At 36.9% G+C, this 16339-nt stretch overlaps 1 non-coding gene across 1 annotated transcript; it reads right to left on the minus strand.

Annotated features, from left to right (window-relative positions):
• Positions 1-13823: 13823 nt before the first annotated feature.
• On the minus strand, positions 13824-13933 carry LOC119867871. The gene has a single exon (XR_005384921.1). It is a non-coding gene; the product is annotated as a U6 spliceosomal RNA (small nuclear RNA).
• Between the last annotated feature and the right edge of the window lie 2406 nt (positions 13934-16339).

Below are 16339 nucleotides of genomic sequence, written 5' to 3' on the forward strand. Positions count from 1 at the left end.
TAACTAAAAACCATTATTGTTATACCATCTAATAACAACTTGCATTACACACTGCTGTTTTAACAGATGACGTTATAAAATGTAGGTTTTTATCTTTTCTTTAGTTTCCACTTAGTTTCTTTAGTTTAGTTTTATCTTTTCTTTAGTTTCTTTTCTGTTAAAACAACAGACAAAACCAGCATAACTGAGTTAGAGAAAAAGGAAATACAGTAAAAGTCTTGGTACATAATTATTTTTGCAGATTTTGTGTACACAGTGGAAGTTCACGCTTTCCGTTTATCTATCCCCAAGTCCTAGGCCACTTCCAGAGGAGTCTGAGAAGCAGGGATCAAGTGCTTGGGAAGCCAGTCAGAACCTTCAGTGCATGCCTTTTTCACCTGCTACAATGCTTTATTGATCTAAAATGTGATTAAACAGTAAATAAACTTTCCCATTAAAATAAAACAACTACACTCTAAAAGCAAATATCATCTTTAAAGTGCCTCACCGTAAATAATATCTTGCTAGGAATTGTCCCCTTAACCAGTGTGCTACAAGGCTGATGCCTCTTGAGTGTGCTGACACTATGCTCAGGAAATTTTGGTTTGACTCCCAGCATTGGCAGACAAAGTGGGGATCATAAACCCTTGTATACAGCAGTGGTTTTCTAGATCAACAGGAGCACTCAAGACAAGGAACAGAGTAACAGGAGAGAGGGTGGATTCACCTCTCTGTAATCCACAAACCTTTCTGATGCCCTTACAAGGATTTTGAGTGCATTTCTGCCAGTATCAGCAATGGTGAAGTTCACCTTCACTAAAATCTAATTCCAGCACTAACTGGCAGGCCAGCACTAGTGAAAATAACATTCCGGTTTCCTCCATGACCTCAGTCCCGACATGATAACGGGAGCCCTCAACAACTCATTTCTGGCTTGGAATTCTTGATGGTTTATTTAGTTTGACTGACTGTCGGAGATTGCCATTATGAATACAGTTGCTAGGGGAGGCCTGCCGTTGTGCTGTTTGGCTTTTAAAGGGGTCAGGATTTTGCAACATCTCAAATAACACTTATGGCTTAATGTCTGCAAACAATGCAGCATTTAACATTTACTATGCATGAAGAGGATCATAGTTCATCATTTATTATTCAAAAATTATGTAAAATATTTTTATGATGGAATATGAAGAATGTGTTCAAAATATTCATGTATATAAACAACACATACCAAATTTACCTTAAAACATCAATATGTAATCAAAAAGGTATTTTGAGTTATGTGAGTTGGAGCCAAATTTTTAATATTTCAAAAGTCAGACTTTTAATCACATATCTTTCAAGTGGATTAGGCTGAACTCTGGTACTCTTCAACAAAGTGAACATTCATTCTTTTTTTCATCCAAGGAAACTATCATTTTTAATGGTGGTTGGTTTGTGAGTTTAAACATGCACATTTCTCAGTTTGAAATTGATTACCTCCTCCATCTTCTCATCTTATGTGTTTTAATAACATGTTTGGTCTCTGATGACAGGAAGTAATTAGGAATATGTGTTCTCAGAGCCTGGAAGAATGGAAATCAGAACGGTCCATGTAAAGATGGTGTGAGTAGTGTGGCCAATGTGACTTGTCCTCATTTGCCATTTGTGGCTTAAAACTCCTCTCACACAGGAGGGTAGAGCCAATAAAATAGAAAAGCCAAAAACTTGTGTGGGAATGAGAAAGGATCCAATAAAAATTGTCTGTTATTATGATAGATAAATAATACGAATGTTTAGCTACAGATTTTGTAGGAAGACATCTATTTTGTTAAAGGTCTCAGTGAGTTTAAATGCTGCACATTTGAGAGGGAGCCTACAAATAGCAACCAAGAGCCTTGAGTCCCTTTATCAACTTGACCCATTTGTTTTGGAAATGAATCATTTCCAAATTTTATTTTAATTATGTAGGACACTTAATAGTGCATCCTACAAAACTGATACATTCTTCATAACACTTAAACCCATTTTAAATCATATGAAATCTTTCTATAAAGAGGTGACAATCGAGCTTCATAGGAAAATTTTAAAGGTTATGAGTTAATAAAGTAAGCTTCTTTTCCCTTTTTCTGCCTTTTCTCCTTTCTAGCTATTTGTTGTCTTCATTTTGAATTGTTCTTATATTTTGCTTCTCCCGGCACTGTACATTTTTAAACACTTTTGTGCTTAATAAATATTTATTAAGTACCAATTATGTACGAACATGGTGCTAGGTGCTAAAAAAAATTCTCTTAATTACAATTTTTTCTTGCCCAAAATAACACTGTCGGCTAAAGGTAGATCCAACACTGGAAATCAGATCTTTGCACTCTATCAGCCGATGATATACTTGGCAACTTTGTTTTATGAACATGATTAAAACTTCCGCTTAAGTAGAATATTTCATGTTTTGACTTTGGAGTTTTTGTTTGCTCCCAAATTACATTTATAAGGTTTGAATTATTGGCTGCCATTGACTTTAATTAAACTCATTATGGCCTCACATGTCTGGCACTTGTTAGGGAGGAAAAAAATAATTTAAAAAATGAGCCAAGTGACTTAATACCAGCTCTCTCAGCAAATAGCCATAATAAGCCATGCTGGGCCACAACTCAGCTAGCAATATGTTGCTTGACCCTCAGCAATGTTTTTATACTAAAAAAAAAAAAAAAAAAAAGTGTGTTCATCTGCCTTGTTCTTCAATAGAGCATGTACTCTGCTCAAGTGAATGCTTTCAGTGTCTTGGTTTGAATGGAAATGGCAGCAAAATCATTTTCTTATTATTTATTTTATGAAGGATGGTGGATCTATGTAAAAGATATTGGCGTTCCTTATTGTGTAGATAATGCTATTGGGACAAATTTTTTGAAATTACCCATATTTCAGGGGCACCTGGGTGGCTCAGTGGGTTAAGTGTCTACCTTTGGCTCAGGTCATGATCCTGCTACGAGTCTTCATCAGGCTGCTCAGTCCCCTGCTCAGCGGAGAGCCTGGTTCTGCCTTTACCTCTGTCACTCCCCCTGCTTGTACTCTTCCTCTGTCAACTAAATAAATAAAGTCTTTAAAAAATTACACATGTTCAAACTCTTTTATGACCTGAGTTGCAAAGCATATTTTAATTTTTTACCTTAAAAATGCATTTATGCATTTATTCATTTAATATTCCATTTTTCTCTTTCACAAATGGGAGAACAGAGGCCTAGAAAAGTAAAAGATTTAGCCAAAGTCATCTGGACCGGGAAGTGATAGAACATGATCTTAACTTAGATGACTTGCGTTAAAGTCTCTTTTCACCATATTGTATGAACTCTGTGAATACTTCAGCATCAGAATACCTGCTTGCCTACTGTGATATTGACTATACACTCCAGAAATCCCCAGCCTGCCCCATCTGCCAAGGTGGATCCAGGAGAAGGGGAATCACCTGTAAGTTGTGTATCACCTTACAGTTTTTAAGGTTAGTTTACTCAAAGAAATCTCACTCCTGTTTATTTTTGCACGCATTTATTCAACAGCTAGTTACTGAGACTTTTTCTATCAGTGTCCTAAGCTCCTATCCCCATTAGCTATCTAGCCCTGCTTTGTCCCTTCTTCCATTTCATACATCCAATCTGAGCTCTATAATTCTAGTTCTACGAGCTCTAGATGATTTTTTTCCTCAATCCTGTATCTTTCACTTTTTTTCCCCAAGGCCTAAAATGAGAAAATAAGAAATGTGATGAGCTCAGGGAATGATGTAGGAATAAATGTATAGGCTAGGATATTTAATGATTATTAGTTTCTATGAGTTTCCTGGCTATAAATCCTCTTCCTCCTTATCCCCAAATCAAAAGGATTATATGTTTATTTTAGGGACTCAGGGAGTAAACGAAGGAGCATAAGTTTGCAGCAAATTCTTCAGTGGCCAGGAGTGTTAGTAATGGAGAGTCAGTAGTTCTTACTGGAAACAAAGTAAGGTTGTGTATCTGTGTGGGGGGGAGGAGAGGAGTGGAGGGATGAGATGAAAGGTTAGAAAAACTACAGTAGAGGCAAATGAAAAAGATAATGGCAGTAGAGGTGCCAACTAGTCTCTTGATCAAAAATCAACTACTTCAGCCTACTGAGGATCCAACAGTAGCTTGCAGCTTTGGGAAACTCTGTTTTCGCTGCCTGGGGTAGGCATATATTACCAAAGTCCTAACATGGAATTTTGAATGCATTTTCTCATACAATATTATTGAAAAGTTGTGAAATTCTTCCGTGTTATTTATATAATATATCAGGTAAATGATAGATTACATAAGAATTGTTTCCTTGGGGTATGTGCTTGGAATTCTTAAGAATGGATTAACAAATTAGCTTCTGGAGGAACACAAACTGTTCCTAAAGAGAAGAGGACCTGCATTAAATTACAGTGTCATCTCTAATTGTAGTATGTAGACATCTTGAGTTCCTATTCAATTAAACACAAACATTATGGTATAAAAGATCAACAGGGATTTAATCATTAAGGAAAAGTTGATATTTAACATGTACAAGGCTTTGAAAAATATGGACTTTGTTTCTTTAATACAAAAGAGGGTAAATAGAAAAGAAACATTCATTAAAGGCTCACAGCTACCAGGCTGTACACTAAATGTTCTATATTATCTCAGTTAAATTTTTACAGCAATCAAATGAAGTGGTCATTAGTATCCCCATTTCCAGATGAGAGAACTGAGTGTCAGAAAGGTTGACTGACATTTGCAAAAGTCGAGGTGGGAATTTTTTCCTAAGTTATGTTTGCTTCCTTGCCCACTATACAGGGTGGAGTTATTTAACAGCCTGTTTATTGCTATAGCTCCTTCCTTTCTAGGCTCTTTCCTTGACCAAATCAACCACAAAAGAATCAAATTTGACTTTTCAATTTGCCCAGTTTAATGTCAATGGTGAATTAGAGCATCGTAAAGTCGACTCAGTTCTCTCAGTAAATTATCTGATATGACTAAATATATAGAACAAAGTTATTCAGAAATTTTTATATGAGCATAGTTTATTGCAGCCAAAATTCATAAGGAAAGTGAAAACTAAAAGAATCTAGACTTCACATTTTGTTTCAGCATTTGGTCACATTTAGATGTAATCTGTATATGACACTTCACTGAGACCAAAAGAAGAAAGAAGTACCATATATTTAGGTAAAATCAGACATTTCATTTTACGCAAGAATTTCAGAGTTGTTAAATATTCCTCACTAAAATGAGAAGACTCATCATGTTTTATATGCATTCTTGTCATTGGCACACCTGGAATAATTACCAAATACCAGACCAGCCTCTGTCATCTGAACTGTTCAAAATCCATGTGGTTATAATAAGGTGCTATTAATGTTAAACCTAAATTGAATATTATTTTTATAAACTCTATATCACTGATCTTTGGGGGTAAGATGGACCGTGTTTGAATACATGCTTTGAGCGCTAGCGCTCAATGATCCAGAGCAGACATTTCATCTACTTTGAAACAACATTCCTATGCTTACACCAGTTGCCATTTTAATAATACAGACAAAAATTCAATACAGGAATGAGATGTAACTGGAATATTATTTTATTTATCATATGATAAATTTCAACTACACTCAAATTTGTATCCTGTTGTAAACTCTCAGTAACTATAGCAAAGGTGATTTGATTCACTGGTTCAGCAAGAGAAAAGGGAGAAAGGAGTTAAAGAACATACCAGAATAGAGAGTTTAATAACACCATGATCTATTAGGAACCTTCAACAAGTCATACTGGGCCAGCTAAATATATAAAGGTAAGTAAGAAAAATGAGTCAGCCTAGATAGTGTGCACCAGCAGATCTCCTGCATGACCACATCTGGATTACCATGTTTCAGTGTTCATACACAAGGGCTCCTGTTACAAACCCTGTAATCCCCACTCAGTCTTTTCCGAGCCTCACCTCTTCCATGTTCACTGCATATTTCATTTTTGACTCTTTCCCCCCACCGTCCCGTTAATACCCCTTCCTTCACCCCACTTAATAGTTTAAAAAGTTTCTCAATTTCAAGATTAAGGTCAGAAAAAAATGATTCTTTCAGCTCAAGAATTTTATTTATTTTCTAGATAGGCGCCAAAAGTGCCAACTAAAATCAGGCAACTGGAAATGCAATCTTAGATGCATCATTAGAACAAATATAGCTTCCATCATTTTATGGATGAATCAGATTTCCCCCTCTCACTAATCTAATCACAGGGATCCTTTTTTTTTTTTTTTTGGTTCTCCCACACATTTCCCAGATAGTGTGAAAATGAGTTAACTGGAGGATGCATTTTGTGTGCTCTTGTGAAGAAAGTGTTCTTGTCTAAGAGAAGAACTGGGGAACAAGAAAACTAATGTTTATTCACTCATCATATTTAATATTTTAAGTCCAGTAGGTTTTCTGATATGTGACAATTTTCTTCTCATTTGACAGCCTTCTCATTTACAAGACTTGCATTTTATATTCATCCAGCAGCGTATCCATTGTTTGTATTCTTCCAACAAAGAATTCTAATATTTATATGGTGTTTTGCATAATTTCTAAAACTTTTCAGCAGAATTTAGGAATACGTCGTTATAAATCTTCTAGAGCCTAGAAAACAGATGAGATGTTTTTCTCTTCTTACCATTTTTTTTCTTTGTCAGATTAGTTTTATTTAGCGTTGACCACAAGCTTCTGTGTATTGGTCTATCCCTTCCATCTGTACTAGCTCCTTTTTGGAACCAAGAGGATAGGATATGCCACCATACATAGATGTCGGTGTCATTTTTGAAAAATAATGACTTATTGGTATATCTGACAAAGATGTTGCAAGGTTTGAAAGAAGCCAGTTCAATTGAAACTAAACTGATTTCTCCAGATGTCACCTCTCAACATATGGAACCCTTGTTATTTTATTAGAAAACTTTAATAACAAACATATAAAAAGAGAAGAGGGAAACGACCTACTAGTGACCTGTATAGCACCTATATTAATGATCATATTAAGTCATTAATATTTATGGATTGCAGTCAGATAATTTTAAAATTTGCTTGCTTTTCCTTTAAAATATTTTTTAAAAAGATTTTATTTATTTATTCATGCGAGACACACAGAGAGAGGCAGAGACATAGGTAGAGGGAGAAGCAGTCTCCCTGCAAGGAACCGGACACAGGACCCAATTCCAGGACCCCAGGATCACAACCTGAGCCAAAGGCAAAGTGCTCAACCATTGAGCCACCCAGAGGTCTTGCTTTTACTTTTATTTAAGAATTTCAAAGAGTGAGTGACATACAGAATGTTGAATCATTACATTGCACACTTAAAACTAATACAACACTGTATTTTAATTATACTTCAATAAAAATAAAAGACTTCAAGGTTTACAGCTGACACAAAGATAAGTTCAAGGGGGTTCATTTTTGAGATCCTGTTTATAGGATCTGTTTTTGAGATTCTGTTTATAACAATTGAAATTTGTGGATCCTAGGATTTTTTCATTCTTTATAACTGACTTGAGGACTTCCAGTCCTCAAAAATCTAAGTAAACCCTTTTATTTTAATTTTGTTAAATCCTTCATATTTAAAAAATTGTCATCCATTATCGTGGGTACAGTGATATTTACCTAGGCATGCCATCTTTTTTTCTTTATTATTATTCATACAATTTAGTCTTTATTAGAAGCAGATGCAAATTTCTTTTTTTTTTTTCTTTCACTGTATGAGCTTTGTTTTGTTCGATGACGTATTAAAGTATTTGGCTTGCAGTAAGTATACCTAATAAAAACTCTTCTTTAGCCTTTTTTTCCCTACCACTGGTCAAATACTCATGCCAATATTTGACACAGCTGGCAAGTCAAAAGAGGGAATAAGGGAACCAACATTTATTGAGCATGTAGTCCATGCTGGGTCCTTTCCACACAGTGCACTTGATCTTTCACATGCTGTGCTGTGGATATTATTTCCTCAGTGTGGGAAATGAGGCACAGAGAAGCTAAGAAATTGACCCAAGTCATCCCAACTAGCATTTCTGGGGCCAAGTTTGCTCCCATTTCCTTTTTCTAAGTGTGTCCTGCTATAACACACTGTATTCATTTCCAAATGGTTTCTTTTCTTACAAATCATAAAACTTTATGGTTTAAATATAAAATTACTTATTCTGCTCAATTTTTTTGTGTGTGTGTTTAATTTCCTCTCTCTCACTGTTGAAGTTAGGTAGTCTCGGACTTTTCTATACTTACTTTATACTTGGACTTGCATTTAGAATGTTGTAATATTCATTATCTATCATAAGCTGCTCAAAACATCATTGTCCTATGTGTATTTCATGTTGAAGTAGCTAGGTGCCTATGATATGACTTAAAAGTATGGATTTTAGAAGCATGGTGCTAGGAAGGACGTTAGAAATAAGCCCTAAACCCCTAGTCTGTGTTCAACATTGCAACCAGATTGATCCTTTTAAAACTTGTTGGATTATGTCACTCCTGCTCAAAAGCCTGCAGAGGCATCTCCTCTCCCTCAGAGATGAGTCCCTAGCCCTCACCTCAAACCCTGCCCTACCTGCTCTTGACCTCTGCCTTCTGACCACTCTGGTCTCCTTGCTTTTCTTTGAACAAACCAGAGATGCTCTCACCCCATAGTGTTTGCATCAACTGTTCTCTTGGCTTGAAACACTCTTTCCTCCAAATACTTATATGGCTCATTTCCTTGTCTCTTTCCGCTCAAATGTGACCACCGTATTTACTACTACATATCCTCACCCTTACTTGCCATGATGCTTGCCTGCTTTTCCCCCACTCCAATGTGCCCAGTAAACCCCAAGTGCTGTATATTTATTTATTTATTTATTTCCCCATCTTCCCTGTAAATTGCAAGCTCCATGACAACTGGAATTTTTGTTCTTGTTTGTCACTGAGTGCTCGATAGCACCTGGGACAGTGCCTGACACGTGGTTAGTAGTCAATAGATATTTATTCAATGAATAAATAAATGTAGGTCCAGCACAACTCTGCTCATAAAGGACACCACACTGGGCATTCAATGAAGGGTCATGGGAAAATAAGAAAAAAGGAAATATTCATATTCCATGCTAGTTAGGGAGTAAGGGCAAAGACAAATTTAAATCTGAGTCTGTCATGTATTGACAAGTGAACTTGTTCCTATTAAATAAGCCACTTGAGCAAAACTCAGTGTTGTTCTAAAAGATGCTGTCACACAGATCTGGCGTGTGCTGCTCCATGGGTGGGAGGGGTGACCATTGTCCCATAGAGAAATCCCATCCAATCCCTATGAGTCTTTGTGACTTTCATTAGTTAGTTTTTCTTTGAACTTTTAACACCGAAGGCAAAGTAAAACGTGTAAGCATTCATGAAGTAAACTCGAACCAACCCTCTTTTACCTATCTTAGCTAAAAATGGAAGCATAACAAACCTCTTTCATTCAACCTTCTCCTGATCTCATCACTTTCTAATGAGAAATGTAGTTTTGGATTCTATCGATCGGGTTTGGCGTGAGGTGGGGAGAAAAGAGTAGTTTTAATTAAAAATGAAATAACACTGTGATTTCTATTCTTTGTCCCCATGTGAGATATGTCACTCCCTGACTCCTGAACTTTCTTTTGTAAATATTTCACAGGAACAAATTCTATCCACATGTCGCAAAAAAAATAAAAATAAAATAAAAAAAAACAGAAAACAAGGTCTATGTACATTTCTTAATATCATTAACTTCTTTTACTGGAGAGTAGGATCATAGTGGAGGCATGAAAGCAGTTGTTAAAACATTTTTACTTTTTATTTTAGACTTTGCAGTTTAAAATTATTTTTAAAGGAACACAAACTCAATTTTTAGTCTATAAAAAGCTAATTTGGAAAAAAAAAAAAACCCATATGTTCTGCTAAGGCATGTTCTGCCCATGTGACTGACAGTGTTGGGACCATTGAATTTGCTCACTAAATATTTGCTTGATTGAGTAAATAAATGCGTGAATGATTTTTTAGTTCCCAGAAATTAAATAGCAAGAGGAAAAAATGAAACTATTTCATGGAATTCTCAAAAAAACGTTAGCAGCTGGAAAGAAAGAACCTGGCCTCCGTAGTGTCCCACAGAACAGGGAAAACCTGGACTCTTTCCAGAGTCAGCCCAGGAATGCCAAAAGACCTGCAGGGCAAGAACAGGGCAGAGTTCAGGCTTGAAGCCAGGAGGCCTGAGGCAAGATCAGAGCCCCAGCTGGGACGATAGCCATAGGCTCCATCCTGGGCCGCAGGTAAAGTCCCAAGGGCCACAGCCAGGTTAGGGGCCAATGATCCAGTCTTGCATATAAAGAGGGGCAGATTAAAAGGGAAAGTGTGACATTTCCTGACTCAGAGCCTCATTATGTTTAGTCATTTGACAATTATTAGATGCAATATCCCAGAAAATCTCTTTGCGGTGTTCATAGGGAACTTTTAGGAAAATGCTCTTTGCAGTTGTTTCAAATTATTTTCCAGTGTACAATGATAAATGTCTGCATTTACCAATGTAAACATTTTTGCATTCACTGTCTTCCGTTGAATTGGTTCTACTTTTGTAAGTAGCATGTCCTCATCAATATCAGGATGTAGATGACATGGGACAGCACAGAGTCTGTCCCCCACCCCAACCCCCCACCTCACCCCCATAGTAAGCCCTGGTAAGCCCTGCTCAGACTGGAGTGGCGGGGGTGGGGGTGGGGATATCCAAAATGCTTCTGAGGGTTTCTATCTTTTGTCCCATGGTGTTGACTAGGTGTTTCCCCTTTGGGTGGTTGTTTAAATACCTGGGTGATTAATAGGATAATGGTAGAGAGTTAGCTGCTGAGAAGTTTGAAGATCCAGGGGCTGTTACCCTGTTGGTGTTGGTGTGTATGAGTGTGCATTTGAGGATGGGGATGCGAGAAGGTTAACTAGGAAAACCTTGAGTTCAATAGTGTCTCATGGCCAATTTTAATGCAAGAAAAGCAAAAGAAAGGAATTGGTCAAAGATATGATGTCCTAGAACAGAGAAAGGACCAATTAAACTGGCATTCTCTTTGGTATTATCAAGTTACTCTAGCGGACAAGCTTCTTGGGGTGGGCAGGGAAATAGAGGGACGTTCCGTTTGTTGCTCTATGCACACAGTCTTCGTGGATCCTGTGCCATCCAGCATATGTCTTAAGCAGGAAAGATATTTTAGATGATTAAATAAAAGGGATTTCCTACTTGCGTGATACATGAAGTAGTCTTTTTTTAAAATATTTATTTATTTATTCATGAGAGACGCAGACTGAGAGAGAGGCAGAGACACAGGCAGAGGGAGAAGCAGGCTCCTTGCAGGGAGCCTATTGTGGGACTTGATCCCGGATCACGATGTGAGCCGAAGGCAGGCACCCAACTGCTGAGCCACCCAGGCATCCCAGACATGAAGTAGTCTTTTGGGAACCCACGTAGGACTCACCCTCAAAGCAATGACAGACAACCAAGAAAGCTGCCTTCACAACTCCTGTTTTCTACAAATAAGTTCCTTTCTTGTGTGTTCTAATTTCTCTACATAGACATAATGGAGGACCTTAGAAATGCCCAGAAGCCAATGATATTGCGTTTAACATGGAGTAGATGATGATAAGTTTAAGTGGATTTATAACTAACAGCTCACACAAACTCAAGGGACGAGAATTAATGTATTTATACTAAACTTTGGACAGATCTTCAATGGTACACCACAAAGCCCATTTGGCAGCTTTTAGATACATCAAGTAAAGTGGGATAGCTACTGTACCTCACACCAATTCAGGAACCCCTCAAATCAGAGGGTCTAACACATTAGAATTTGTAAGGTTACATGATGCCATATGTAGAAAATATATGGATAGGAAAACACCTCACACAAACCCATATACAAATGAATTGACATAGTTGTCAAGGATCTATACCTACCTAAGAATTTATATTATACATACTGGAATAGGTGCCTGTCAAGGAACATGGGAGTGAGAATCCAGAAATAAAGGAACATTAATAACTAAAGTAAAACAAAAGAGTGGTTTTATAGGGATTAAGAATGATAATATGCCAAGAATTGAAGAGTATGGACATCGCAACTATTTGTTCATGAGGTCCATAGAAAAAAGAGAATGAGGAGAATAAATGAATACTAGAAATGAATATTAAACCCAAAATGTTGATACAAATCTAGCTGAGACTCTATTATTTAATGGTGATATGAATGAAACAGTTTTGGGTTTTTAGTCATCTGTAGTTTGGGTCATCATTGTGATGTGGCTGCCAAAGAAAAACTAACTCTGGCTGCATTCAAGGGAACAGAGTGCCCAGAACCAGAAAGGTTATAGGGTACCTCAACTCATAAAGTTACACTCTAGTGGTGACAATCAGCTTTGGTTGCAAAAGTTTAAACTCCATTCTACATCCAATGAAGACAATCATGTCACAGGAAGAAGTTTAATATAATCCATCAGGGTATGTAACTTAATTTCATAGCCCAGGTGTGCAAAAATGAGTATGCTTTCATAATCTCCTGTTACAATTTCTGCTCTTTTCTCTCTGTTTTACTGAGTTGTGGGAAAGAGTATCAGTCTAAGCACCCCACCACAAGCTGTGATTCAGTTGTGGGGTATTAGGCATTGCCCTTCTGTCAGTGATGGAGGCTACACACTTTTCAGTCATTGATCTTACAGGTAACTGATGAGACAGACAGTCCTTGTTCACATGTGCCTCATTCAGCTTAGCTACACTTGTCTGCTTTTTTGTCATACTGAGGCAGAGAGGCCTGGGGTGGAGCTGATTCTGGCATTAGCTCCTGCTAGACCACTCAGCTGTTCCTCCTTGGCATCTGGTTGTTTCTCCAGTCATCCTAATGGGAGGTAGGGTCCAGGTCGCTGCTTTTGGGAGCCCTAGAGTTGTCTCCCTTCTCTTCTACCCCAGGTCCTGGGAAATCTTCTTTTAGTAGGGGGGAAAGTCTTTCTCCCTTCTGTTCCTCAAGATCTTAACTTAAATTCCTTTAAAGTGTTAGGCTTTTGAAAAACAAAGCCATAAACATATCTAAGTTTTACTTTGCCTTATCCTTTTCCCAAAGTCACACAAAGATAGAGCTATCTCCTTGAAGAGAAAGGGGAAAGAAAAGAAACACAGGCAAAAACAAAACAAACAACAACAAAAAAAGACAACTTGATTCTTTTGTAGGCACAAAGGAAAGAACTTTGTAGTGACAAGAGTTATTTAATTATACAGTAGGCTGCCTTGGACATGAGTGTACCATCAGAGGATTTGTTTCCACTGATTTACGTTTTAGTGATGTTGTAAAAAGTGTTTTAAGCATTGGATGGGAGATGGGATAAGCTAAGGTTTCTGCCTTGAATGAGAGAGTCTAGGATAACGGTAATCCTATTTTCTACCTTGTCAGGTGTTAAACAGCTGTGCATGGCAACTGGGAGGTTATGAAGTATCTAATAAAAAAAGGAAATTATTAAATTCGAAATATGATAGGAAGTACAAAAGCCTGTCACATGGTAGATGATCAATATATTGAGTAAAATTGTATTGTATTTTTAAAGAATCTGTTTCTTTGAGAAAATGAAACCATGTATTATCATAAATGCATGTAAGTTTAAAGCATACCTAAAAAAAAAAAAAAAAAGCATACCTACAAAAACCAGAACCTATTTTTAGGACAAGAATTTTGATGACTCATCACATATTCATACCAGGTTATAAGCAAGAAAATGGAAGCCCTTCAAAATAAAAATGAAGCTTCACATAACAGGAATGTTTTGATACTTATAAAGTATATTAATATTTTTGCTTTCTCATTTTTAGCTGCCCCTCTTTAAAATAGTCAAATATTTTTTCTCCAAATTTACATGTCATCCTTGCACAGGGACAATGCTGAATCTTCTCTGTATAATTCCAGTTTTTAGTGTATGTGCTGCCAAAGCAAGCACTCTATTTTTTCAAATAACATGTATGTACCTAGGATTTACTATATTCCATTAAAATAATACAAGAGAAATATAGACAAAGACATAAGCACACAATTGATAACGAGTTGAACTTTTTAAATGACTAGAAATGATGAAGTCAGCCTGAATATCAATTTGACCTGATATTTTTTGCCCCACCCCATTCTGCAAGGAGTCTAACTTATAGTGGCTTACTGCTTCAGTAAAAATTTTGCAAATGCCCTAATGTTCCATTTTTTAAATATTGTATTTTGTTGTTGTTAATGGGGGCTGGAAGGTCAAGGTAAAGTAACTGAGGTGGTGATTGGGTATCTAGGTATCATCTGCAATCATTTCCAAAAAGAATAGATAATAATAGCGTGCGAACCTAGGAATCTGAACATTGCTTTACATCTCCCGGTCGTAAACTAATCAGTTAGCAGCTTTACTGTCCAAAGATGTGAACTACTGGATTTTTCTTCTCTATCTTTGTGCACAGTTCTATTTGCTGCTAACAGAGTTGTGATTTCCTCTACCCATTTCTCGTTAGAATGGTGCTGGTCCTCAGTAATGACTGTGAAATGGCATTGTGGGGAGCACGCAGCATTCCTAACTCTCTCTTACTATATACTGCTTTGAATCAAGCTGTGTAAAAAAAAATAGAATTAATAAAAAGGATATTTGAAAGCATTGAAAAATATACACACAAAAAATGAAAACTAATCACTTTCTCTCACTTTCCCCTCTCAAGATTTGTTCACAGAAAACCCAGAGTCTTTGCTGTTTACTAGGTTTGTCTTCCAGTCTTTTGTATCCAGAGAGTTCTTGTGAGGAAGAAAGGCTCAGGGTTTGGGTGCGATGTGCTTCAAATAACTCTATTCTGATGATGAAGGGAATACATATATCATCAAGTAAGCCAAGAGCAAGCATTGACTTTTATCTTTCAATTACTTTCTTGAGGGGCACCTGGGTGGCTCAGTTGGTTAACCATCTGCCTTCATCTTGGGTCATGATCCCAGGGCCCTGGGATTGAGCCCCTGCTGAGCAGGGAGCCTGCTTATCCTGCTTCCCCTGCTTGTACTTTCTCTCTGTCTGTCAAATAAATAAATAAAATCTTTTAAAAAAATAAATCTTTAAATTCAGTAATTCATTGAATGAGAAAAGGGAGAGAAAAGAAATATAAGCAAAAATAAAACAAAAACAGCAACAACAAAAGACAGCTTCTATACATGCAATAAATATACATATTGAGCACCTACTATGTTACAAGGCACCATTCTCACGATGCCTGGGTGGCTCAGTGGTTGAGTGTCTGTCTTTGGGTCAGGGTATGATCCTGGAGTTCTGAGATCGAGTCCCACATCAGGCTCCCTGCTAGGAGCCTGCTTCTCCCTTGGCCTGTGTCTGCCTTCTTTCTGTGTCTCTCATGAATAAATACATAAAATCTTTATTTATTAAAAAAAAAAACGCAGAAAACAAAAAAACCAAGGCACTGTTCTCTGTACTGGAGATAAAACAGAGAGCAAAAAAAACTACAATTTCTGCCCTTGTGAAGCTCACATTCTAGTGGGACAAAACTGACTCCATAAAAAGTCAAGTATAGGGTATTTAGATGTAATCATCTTAGACATTGGGCATAACTTCTCTTAATTCTTGTGTCTATTTTGGTAAATTGTGTTTTAAGGAAATTTTTTATTTCATCTAAAATTGAAATTTGTTGTCATAAGTTTAAAATAACCTCTTATCTTTTTAGTATCTGTAAATTCCTTAGTGGTATTCCTTTTTTCATATGGATGGCTTATGTCTTACTCATTTTTTTTTTTTTTTGGTTCTGAGCAGTTTTAAAGTAAACCATATCCCCAATGTGGGGTTTGAATTCACAACCCCAAGATCAAGAGTCATATGTTCTGTGAACTGAGCCAACCAGATGCTCCTTTGTCTTGGGCACTTTTGCAAAAGGTGTATTGATTTTATTAGTGTATGCAAAGAAGTAATTGACTTTTTATTTTTTTATTTTATTTTTTTTTGACTTTTTAAATTTACTATATGTCTTTCTGCTTTTGTGTTTATTAAAAATTTTTTTTGCCTTTTTATTTTTAAATTTTTTTTAAAAGATTGAATTTATTTATTCACGAGAGACACAGAGAGCGAGAGGCAGAGGGAGAAGCAGGCTCCATGCACGGAGCCCGGTGCAGGACTCTATACCCGGACTCCAGGATCACTTCCTGAGTTGAAGGCAGATGCTCAATCACTGAGCTCCCCAGGCATCCCAATTTTTGCCTTTTTAGTTAGTATGTGCAATTTCAGTATAGCCCTCTACCTACAAACTTTTTCTCTCTTTGTGTCCTTAAAAAATCTTGCCACTCAGTTCTGTTAAATTCTATTCAAACTCACAAGTACCTGTTGAGC

The sequence above is a fragment of the Canis lupus genome, chromosome 36 (genome assembly GCF_011100685.1).
Source record: "Canis lupus familiaris isolate Mischka breed German Shepherd chromosome 36, alternate assembly UU_Cfam_GSD_1.0, whole genome shotgun sequence".
In the NCBI taxonomy this organism is placed as follows: Eukaryota; Metazoa; Chordata; class Mammalia; order Carnivora; family Canidae; genus Canis; species Canis lupus.